At 37.4% G+C, this 10,360-nt stretch overlaps 1 non-coding gene across 1 annotated transcript; it reads left to right on the top strand.

Moving 5' to 3' along the window:
- Positions 1–8,881: 8,881 nt before the first annotated feature.
- Positions 8,882–8,986, top strand: LOC123573816 (small nucleolar RNA U13). Its single transcript, XR_006698548.2, has one exon. It is a non-coding gene; the product is annotated as a small nucleolar RNA U13 (small nucleolar RNA).
- The last annotated feature ends 1,374 nt before the right edge of the window (positions 8,987–10,360 follow it).

Here is a 10,360-nt window from a genome sequence, read left to right as displayed (position 1 = left end):
CTGCACTCTAGCTTGAGCAACAGAGCAAGACTCTGTCTCAAAAAAGAAAAACAAAACAAAAAAAGAGTCTAAAGTCTCATGTACTGTTTTCTTTATGTTGCAAGGCTTCTGCTAAAGTCTAGAGCAGGGGGTCCAATGTTATGGCTTCCCTAGGCCACACTGGAAGAAGAAGAATTGTCTTGGGCCACACATAAAATACACTAACACTAATAGTAGCTAATGAGCTTTTAAAAAAGAATCTCATAATGTTTTAAGAAAGTTTACAAATTTGCATTGAGTGGCATTCAAAGCCATCCTGTTGGGCAAGCTTGATCTAAAGTATTCCTGAAGGTTTTAATTTTTTTGTTGTTGTTACAAGGTCGCGCTCTATCGCCCACGCTGTAGTGCAGTGGTGAGATCATAGCTCATTGCAGCCTCTAACTCCTGCTTAAAGGATCCTTCTGCCTCAGCCTTCCAAGTAGCTGGGTCTGCAGGAGTGTGCTACCACACCCAACTAATTTTTAAAAATTTTGTGTGTATGTAGATGGAGTCCCATTATATCCACCCAGGCTGGATAGTTGTTTTTATTAATATCTCTAAAAGATTTGAAGGGTAGGAGGAGAAAATTTCAGTCCCTTGAAATAACTTTCTTGCTATGACTTTGTTTCATATTTTGGCTGAAGTCAAAATGTCCGAAGTCGTGCACTTGCTGATTGGATAATGTTTGTGATATCTTAATAACGTGCCTCATTATTTACAGTTCTACACTTAACTAACAACATGTAATAACGAACTGCTCATGGTCCAGTGTTTCATTGTGTATGACAGTGTAACAGCCAGTTATAATAAATACTTTTTATTTTTCCCCTTGGTATTTTTATTTTACAGTGAGAAAAGGAAGAAATTTTTTAAAGCAATCTTTTAGTCTCTGGACTGTATAAATTTAGTGTTTGTGATTGTCCTTCACTAAAAAAGAATAACTGTCAGTAATAGAGTTGACCGAAATCTAGATTAAATAATTTTCTATCATTATAACATGTACAAAATTGTTAAAGTAAAATTTACAATGGAAATGCTACAAAGATGTTTAGATACATGTTCATGTTTTTGAGCTAGGGCAGTACAGAAGATGACATATACAAAGTGATGTTTAAAAGGTCGATGGATTTCCTTTAGAGAGCTTTAAGTTTGGGGGTAAACCCTGGAGCTTTTTTATCCTGAAGATGATGGAACTTGAATATCCTTGTCCTCTGGACTATTCTGTTAGCTGTTATCTTTAATCTCTGTGGATCTAATGCAGAAGCACCTTTGGGTACAACTGGATACCCTAGTTGAGGTAGGGGTAGGTTGGAAGTGGGGTGCATTAGGGGAAGAAAATCTTGGAAAAGGCCATTACCTATTCGTTTCTTCTCTTAGAGGATCTGTCATCTTGACAAGGGCAAGACATGCTGTGTTGAGTTCATTTTTCCCCTTGGTATTTTAAACTGAGAAAAGGAATTTTTTAAAGCAACTTTACATTCTCTGGACTGTATAATTTTAATGTTTGTGATTGTTGTGCGTTAAGAATAAGACTTCCAAGCAGTTTTTCTTTAAAGAATTAAAAAATGCATACCTCAATGGTATAACATAGTGAAATGCTCAAGTGCCAAATGTACAGTTCCAGGTAACCAACATCCACATCAATACATAGAATGTTCAACAGAGGCGTTTTTAAAAAGTGCCCCTTCTAACCACATCGACCACCATTACTATTATTCTGTATTGCTGTGCATGTTTTTGACCCTCACATAGAAGTAATTTTACAGTACGTAATTTTTTATGGCTGGCTTCCTACCTCTTAGCAGTTTATTTGAATAGCTGGTTTGTTATTTTCAAGTAGAAAAAATGTAGTGAATGCAAGTCTATACGGATAAAACTTTTTTGGGAGGCCTTGAAATTCAGAGAACAGGTGTGGATCATATATTAGGTATTCTGATGCATTACATGAGCTATGCAAATGTATAAAAAGAGATAATTCCTAACTCCACCAATTTTAAAAATCTTATTATCCACTTAAAAGGAATATTTTCTTAAATTCCCTTTACTTAAAATTTAACTCCTGTTTTCATTTATATTTGTATTTAATTTCCACAACCCTGCCTTCTTGGCTGCACATGAAACATGGTCTAAAGATAACATTGCTCTAAATAGAAGTAATAGGCTTATCTGATCACCTTATGAGATAGTGTTTTTAGACTCCATCTTTAAAAGACATAAACTGTGGTCAGAAAAGTCAAGATAAAGTAAATATGCAAATACAGTTAAAGGAGTCATTATTTACTCTCAAGCACTTGAGTGAGGATCACTAATCCTCTGCCTGTCCTAGCTAGGCCCAAGACTTTTATTTCTTTCATGCTTTTATCCCATTAGGTCATCCAGTGCCCCAAATTCAAATATGATCATTAAGTTGATATAGCCCAAATCTCTATTTCCAGCCCAGATTTCTTTAGGCAATCTCAATTCTAGGAGTCTAATTCCAAATGCCTACTAGACTTCTCTTGACATCTTTGCCCACTGTGCTATTGGTTTGTTCATCAGTTTCACTGGTACATGTTTTCTGGAAAATATTACCTTGTTGGTTACATTCGTTGCTTATCTTTTCCTGTCGCTTATCTTCTAGTGAATATCTTTTTGTTTTTTTGTTTTTTTGTTTTTTTGTTTTTGAGACAGTCTCTGTTGCCTAGGCTGGAGTGCAGTTGCGTGATCTCAGCTCACTGCAACCTCCACCTCCCAGGTTCAAGTGATTCTCCTGCCTCAGCCTTTGGTGTAGCTGGGACTACAGGTGCCCACCACAACACCTGACTAATTTTTGTATTTTCAGTAGAGATGAGGTTTCACCATATTGGCCAGGCTGGTCTTGAAGTCCTGACCTCATGATCCACCTGCCTCTGCCTCCCAAAGTGCTGGGATTACAGGCGTTAGCCACCGTGCCTGGCCATGTATGTCTTTTTTTTATACTGAAATTTGTTTGGGTGTAGCCAAATTTATTCGTCTCTTTCTTTATAATTTGTGTTCTGGGAGTCTTGTTTAAGAAATCTTTTTCTACCCCTAAATCACAACGTATTCATCTGTGTTTTTGCTAAAACTTTTAAACTTACAGTCTTCATATTAGGGCTTTACTCTACCCAGTATTTACTTTTTGTGCTTGAGAAAGGGGTCTACTCTCATTTGTTATTATTTTACATACAAACAACTAATTGTTCTAGCACCATTTATTGAAGAGTTAAACTTGTTTTTGTGGTTTGTAATGTCACTTATCTCAAATCAGGTTTCTAAACATCCCTGGGTTGCTTATTCTCTTCCATTGCTGTATTTGTAATACCTCTATAACAATACCATACTGTCATAATTACTACAACTATATAAGTGTTAATATCTAGCAAGATAAGCTTCCCCACCTGTTTTCTTCAAATTGCATTGAGAATGTCTGACCCTTTTACTACTCTATGAATTTGAGTCCTCTTGTCAAGTTGTATGAAAAACTTAACTTTTTACTGAAAATTAATTAGGGCCTCAGTTTTCTTCTCTGTGATATGGTGATACCAGTGGTTATGACTAGATACAATTAATTTTGTAATATACTCAATGAATGGTTATTATCATTATCGTCTTTACCATCAATGAATGACCCTTTACTCTGGCTTTAGACCCTAAATTCAGAAATTTTACCTCTGACCACAATCTCACATTCTGGTACATTTTTACTGCCACTAAACATTGATTTAGTTTTGAAATCCTCTCTTTTTCTATTCTGTTAGCCCATTCCTGGATTTATTTATTTTTCTCATTCCTCACAAAAGTTGTTCAAATCTTCACTATTCTACATTAATAATTATGTCTTCTATTAACATTACCAGGCTTATTTTGAACTCAGATGACCTTGATTTTTAGTTACCAGAGAAGCTTTTTTTCACCATCATCTCTACTTGGTCATAATCCCTTCTATACTTAGCTTTTGTTCTGTTCTCCAAATCTAACTGCTCCCTGTATTCTAGAGCTGAATCCCTTTAAGACCTTGCTCCATCAGTTACTTCTCAAATTTTCATTTTTTTGTTCTTTACTGGCCCTATAAATTGTTGATTTCCAGGCTTTTAGATTTCATCAGCCAATAAATTTTTAAATTGGGAAGCCAAGATAGGTTTAGCAATTTTTTATTTGGTCAAGAAAGGGCATTTAATAACAATATAACAAAACACTACTACCGTCTACTTAGTGCAAGGAATTACATACAGCATTATAGTTAAGACTGTAGACTCTTGGAGCCACACTGTTTGGACTACAATTCTGATTCTACTAGGATAAATTATATAACTTGTAAAAATGTAGGTAATACCTACATCTTAAGGATGTATTGTGTATATGCACTGAATTAAGACATAGATAGCAATTAAAACAGCAGCTGGCACATATACATGCATAGTTAGTATGATATTTCATCATTATTTTTTTACCTCATTAAAAACTCATCTTTTTTATTATTAGCTGCACCTTGTTTTTTTCACAGTGGTTGGTCTAGATCTACATGATCAATGTAATTATGTAATGTGTCAATGCTAATAACATAGATATTGAGTATGTCAGATTGTTATTAATATAAAATGCTTAAAGGAACCCCATGCAGATTTCTGGAGCTCTTTCTCTAGATGTTTTTTTGACCCCTCCAAGTCTCATATTGAAATCTGATCCCAGCTGGGCACGGTGACTCATGTCTGTAATCCCAGCACTTTGGGAGGCTGAGCCGGGCAGATCACTTGAGACCAGGAGTTCAAGAGCAGCCTGGCCAATATGGTGAAACCCCATCTCTACTAAAAATACAAAAATTACCCAGGTGTGGTGGCACACACCTGTAACCCCAGGTGGCTGAGGCACGAGAATCACTTGAACCCAGGAGATGGAGGTTGCAGTGAGCTTGTAACACTGCAACCAGCCTGGGTCACAGAGTGAGACTGTCTCAAAAAGGAAGAAGAAATTTGATCCCCAGTGTTGTAAGTAGGGCCTAGTGGGAGGTGTTTGGGTCATGGGGGTGGTTCCCTCCTGAATGGTTTGGTACAGTCTTTGTGATAATTAGTCCTTACTCTGTTTGCTCCTGTGAGAGGTGGTGGTTAAAAACAGCCTGGGGTCAGGCGCGGTGGCTCACATCTGTAATCCCAGCACTTTGGGAGACCAAGGTGGGCGGATCACCTGAGGTCAGGAGTTCAAGACCAGACTGGCCAACATAGTGAAACCCCGTCTCTACTAAAAATACAAAAATTAGCTCAGTGTGGTGGCACACGCCTGTAATCAGTCCCATCTACTCGGGAGGCTAAGGCAGGAGAATTGCTTGAACCTGGGAGATGGAGGTTGCTATGAGCCGAGACTGTGCCACTGCACTCCGGCATGGGCAACAGAGTGAGACTGTCTCAAAGAAAGAAAGAAACAAACAAACAAACAAAAAACAAAGAGCCTGGGCACCCCCATACCGCTAACTCCTGGCCTTTCTCTCTCGCAATGTGAACTGTGTATTCATGGGCTCCTCTTGCCTTCTGCCCTCAGTGTAAGCAGTCTGAAGAGTTCACAAGAAGCAGATACTGGCATCATGCTTCTTGTACAGCCTGCAGAACCATGAGCCAAATCTCTTATTTAAATAAATGACCCAACCTCAGGTATTCCTTTACAGCAACTCAAACAGACTTGAGACACATGCTACAAAAGTTAAATGTACTGGATTTCTTAATAGTACCTCTGGAAGTTAAAGGGCAATTCTTAAAATATCTGAATAAAAATTACCTATAATTTAGATTTCTATACCAATCCAAACTAAGAACCCATTGTGAAACTATAAAAAAGTCATTTTCAAACCTAAAAGATTTTAAAAATACACAATCTACACATTCTCTTCTCAAAAGGCTAATGGAGGATGTGTTCCACCTAAATGAGGAATAAACTAAGAAAAAGTAGGACATTTAATCAAGGTATAAGAAACCCAAAATAAGAGAAAGGTAAAAGGAATCACAGATTGATAGATTGGAAAAGTAGATGAAATTAATGGAATAACTAATATGCTTTAACAAATTAAGAGGATACTTACAGTGGACTATAGGTTGGGGTTAATGATTATATGAGAAGCTAATCAATTTTTTAAAAAAAGAATTATTAAATCTGTCTATTCAACATTTTAAAGAGATAAACTTTTTTATTAGAACATTTTGATTTTGGTGTTTGGTGTTCTTACTTTCCCTTTGTGTATAAGGAACTACATTTGGAACTGCCTTGCCTTAACCCCACAGTTTTAAGAGGAAGTCCAGCAAACTAGAAATAAATGGAAAACTAAAGAAACAAAACTGGGATCTGGAAATTAATAACATGGCGAAACTATTTTGAAATCACCTACCATAACACTTTGTGGTACTAAAAACTAGCAGTGTATAAAATTATCTATATAGCCAAGGTGGGAGGATCACCTGAGGCCAGGAGTTCAAGGTTACAGTGAGGTATGGTTATGCCTCTGTACCCCGGCCTGAGCAACAGAGCAAGACCCTGTCAGTCAATCCATAATAAATAAATAAACAAGCAAAGACAGGATAGAATAGAGTGAGCTCTGAAGAAACCTTTTCTTTCCTATAATTCTATAAGTGTATACTGACATACCACTTTTGCAGTCATTGACTAGACAAAGATTATGGTTACAAAGCAAATACATGATATACATAATTGTATATGCATATGTGCATAATTAAAAGCTTAATTCCATAGATCTTTGAAGTTTCTTTTTCTATTTTGGAAGCCATCTTTTTTGCCTTAGAAATTTCATGGTTACTATAATCTGCATATATAGTCATTAAATAATAAAATAAGACAGATTGTTACTTACCTCAGAAGTTTATGGAACTAACTAGCTACTCCAAGCACTGATGAACTAGGCATTAAGCAGGAACCTGTATAATGCTTTGAGATATTGTAGTTGTGCACGGAATAAATGTGAGATTTAATAATGTTACCTTATATATTTAACTGTTTTGTTTTTATTTTGCCTCTGAGCTAGTAAACTCAGAGATAGCATTTTGTGTGAAATAATACTATTCAGATAAAAGGCACCCTGACTGACGTCAGCAAGTTGGTGGATTAGTAGGTTCCAGCCCTCAAACCCTGCAGAAATACCAAATACCGCTTGGGAGCCTGGGAGATCTGCTAAGAGGTTCTAGCACCCCAGTAGAATGAAAAACTCAAGAATAGACACACTGAAGAGGGTAAGAAGCAGAGTTTCACTTTACCTACATCCTTCTCCTCCAAGGCAGCAGAGTTCAGTGCTAAGAGAGGCCTCTTTGGCCCATGAGTTCTCCCAGGAAGGAAAGTAAGAGTCAAGTGAGTACCCAGCTTCCCTAGCCTTGCATGGTGCCACCCAAAAGGCTCACTTCTGTTTTTCCCTATCCAGAATACTGAGGGACTCTTCACAGATGAATAGTCTAGGAATAGCTAGGAAAAGGGAAAAGAAGCAGAGGCTCATAGCAACCAACACATGATTCTTCAGAGCCAGATGTCGAGTCTACTAACTGGCTTGCAGACTCCACCATAGGCTCACCCATGAGCCCTACAGGACATTTCACTTGCAGAACCCCTCAACTAGCTGACAGGCACACCCAACACTCCATGTACCCATCCACTAGCCAGCAGCCCACCCTCCCCTGCAGATAGTGTATGCAGGCCCCGGCAGGTAGTACACAGATATCAGCAACTGGCTCCTACTGGATTGGAAGAAGGCACACAACCTTGAACACTCTGGGGCACTGCACTAGAGAAAATAAAAGGAGGTTCTCAGCACCTAGTCTAGCTTTGTGAGATTGAAAGAAATCACACAATCCTAAGACTTCCCCTCCCAAGATAGAACAAGAGGAGTGGAGTGGGCATATCCATAGAAAAGGTCTGAGAGACCTTCAGAATCTCTAGTCAGGCTGACTGGTGAATGTCTTTCCCTTCTGAAGCTAGTCAGTAAAGACAGGAGGAAGTGATTATTTCTTCAAATGCAAAGGTAGAAGGCAAGGCTTAAAGGATCACGCACACGCCAAGAAAACATGACAACCAAAGGAACAAATTAAAGTTCTAGCAGTTGACCCCAAATAAACGAAGACCTATACATTACCTGATAGAGAATTCAGAACACTCATCTTGAATCTCAGTGAGCTAAATAAAATCAGGAAAACAATACATGAACAAATGAGAATTTCAACAAAGAAACCATTGAAAAATCTAATTCTGGCTGGGCACGGTGGCTCATGCCTGTAATCCCAGCACTTTGGGAGGCCAAGGCAGGCAGATCATGAGGTCAGGAAATTGAGACCATCCTGGCTAACACGGCGAAACCCCGTCTCTACTAAAAATACAAAAAAATTAGCCAGGCGTGGTGGTGGGTGCCTGTAGTCCCAGCTACTTGGGAGGCTGAGGCAGGAGAATGGCATGAACCCAGGAGGTGGAGCTTGCAGTGAGCTGAGATCGTGCCACTGCACTCCAGCCTGGGCGACAGAGTGAGATTCCATCTCAAAAAAAAAATCAAATTTTGGAACTAAAGAACACAATAACTGAACTGAAAAATTCAAAAGTGAGCTTCAGTGGCAGATTCAGTCAAGCAGAAGGAAGAATCAGTGAACTTGAAGACAGACCATTTGAAATTATCCAGTCAAAGGAACAAAAAGAAAAAAGAATGAAGTAAGCCTACAGGACTCTAAACCAATATGCACATTATAGAAAGCCGAGAAAGAGAAAGGAGGCAGATAGCTTATTTAAAGAAATAATAGCAGAAAACTGCCCAAATCTGGGGAGGAAAATGAACATCCAGATCCATGATTCCCAAAGAATTCCATGTAGATTGAACATAAAGGTGTCTTCACTGATCTTTTTTGTGGTTCATAAGCATGATGATTGGGTTTTCATGCCACTGTGTGAGATATGCCTTTCTCAGACCTTGCTAAAACACTGGCACAGTACCTATCTGATATGAACAATTTTTCACTGAGACACATTATAATCAAATTGTCAAAAGTTAAAGAATTTTGAAAGCAGCAAGAGGAAAGCAACTTGTCATGTACAAGGGAGCTCCTATAAGACTTTCACTGGGTTTTTCAGCAAACCTTGCAAGCCAGAAGAGAATGGGATGATATAGTCAAAATATTGAAAGAAAAAAAAGCCTGCCAACTAAGAATAATTTACCAACAAAGCTGTCATTCAGAAAAGGAAAGATGAAGACTTTTCCAGAAAAACAAAAGCTGAGAGAGTTCATAACCACTAGACCTGCCTCACAAAAAATGCTTAAATTGAAACTAAAGTTGAAGTACTTCAAGTGGAAACTAAAGGATGCTAATTAGCAACATGAAAATGTGAAAGTGTAAAACTCCCTGGTAAAGGGAAGGATAGAGTTACATTCAGAATATTCTTAATACTGTAATGTAATGGTGGTACATAAAATCATTTTAAATTCTGAGTTAAAAGTATTAAAAACAACTATAGCTAGAGTAATTTATTAATTGATGCACAATATGAAAATGTACATTTTGACATAATGTGGGAGAGGATAGATGAGTTAAAGTGTAGAGTTTTTGTATGAGATCTAAGTTGTCATTAGCATAACTGATTAGAATGTATCCCCAAACTAATTGTATTATATACAATATATACAGCTTTACATGTCAACCATACCTTAATAAAGTAGTTACTTTTTTAAATTACCATGCTCTTTCCAGAACCATTACTGTATGATTTATAGTGAGTAACTTGGAAGCTTTTACTACATTATCAATGGATATAAATAGAATATTTTTTAAAACTGAAAATGAACTCACCTTGTGTAGTTTCTGAACATCTTCATTTGATACTCCTAGAGATGCCAAACCTATTTCTTGTGAAAATTGAGCAAGGAAATACCAGGATCCACAAGTAGTGGAACACGTCCCAAGAGTTCAGCACACGTGTCTCTGACCAGAAAAACATCACAAAGAACCATTATACAGGAAGCCTTAAACTACCTCTGGTGGTAGAACAAAATTTAAAATCCCAAATATAACCTTGTTACTATAATAACAATACTTTTAAGTCTGAATTTCAGATTCATCTTATAATCAGCATTTTGAGCTGTATGATACACACTATTTTAATAAAATAGCCACTACTATTTTCAGTTGCTTACTATATGCCAAATCATGGTGTTTCATTATGTACATTATGTGTTTTAATCAAGACAAACTTAAAGAATTAAAGTAACTTATTAGTGCAAGATCCTATAGAGCAGACCACTGCCTGTTTTTGTAAATAAATTTTTATTGGAATATGGATACACTAACAGATTAAAGGCATCCAGTAATAACTTGGTAATGGC

Source organism: Macaca fascicularis, chromosome 5 (genome assembly GCF_037993035.2).
Source record: "Macaca fascicularis isolate 582-1 chromosome 5, T2T-MFA8v1.1".
Lineage (NCBI taxonomy): Eukaryota > Metazoa > Chordata > Mammalia > Primates > Cercopithecidae > Macaca > Macaca fascicularis.
Note: the sequence above shows the minus strand (reverse complement) of the source record. Positions and strands in the feature narration are given on the sequence as shown.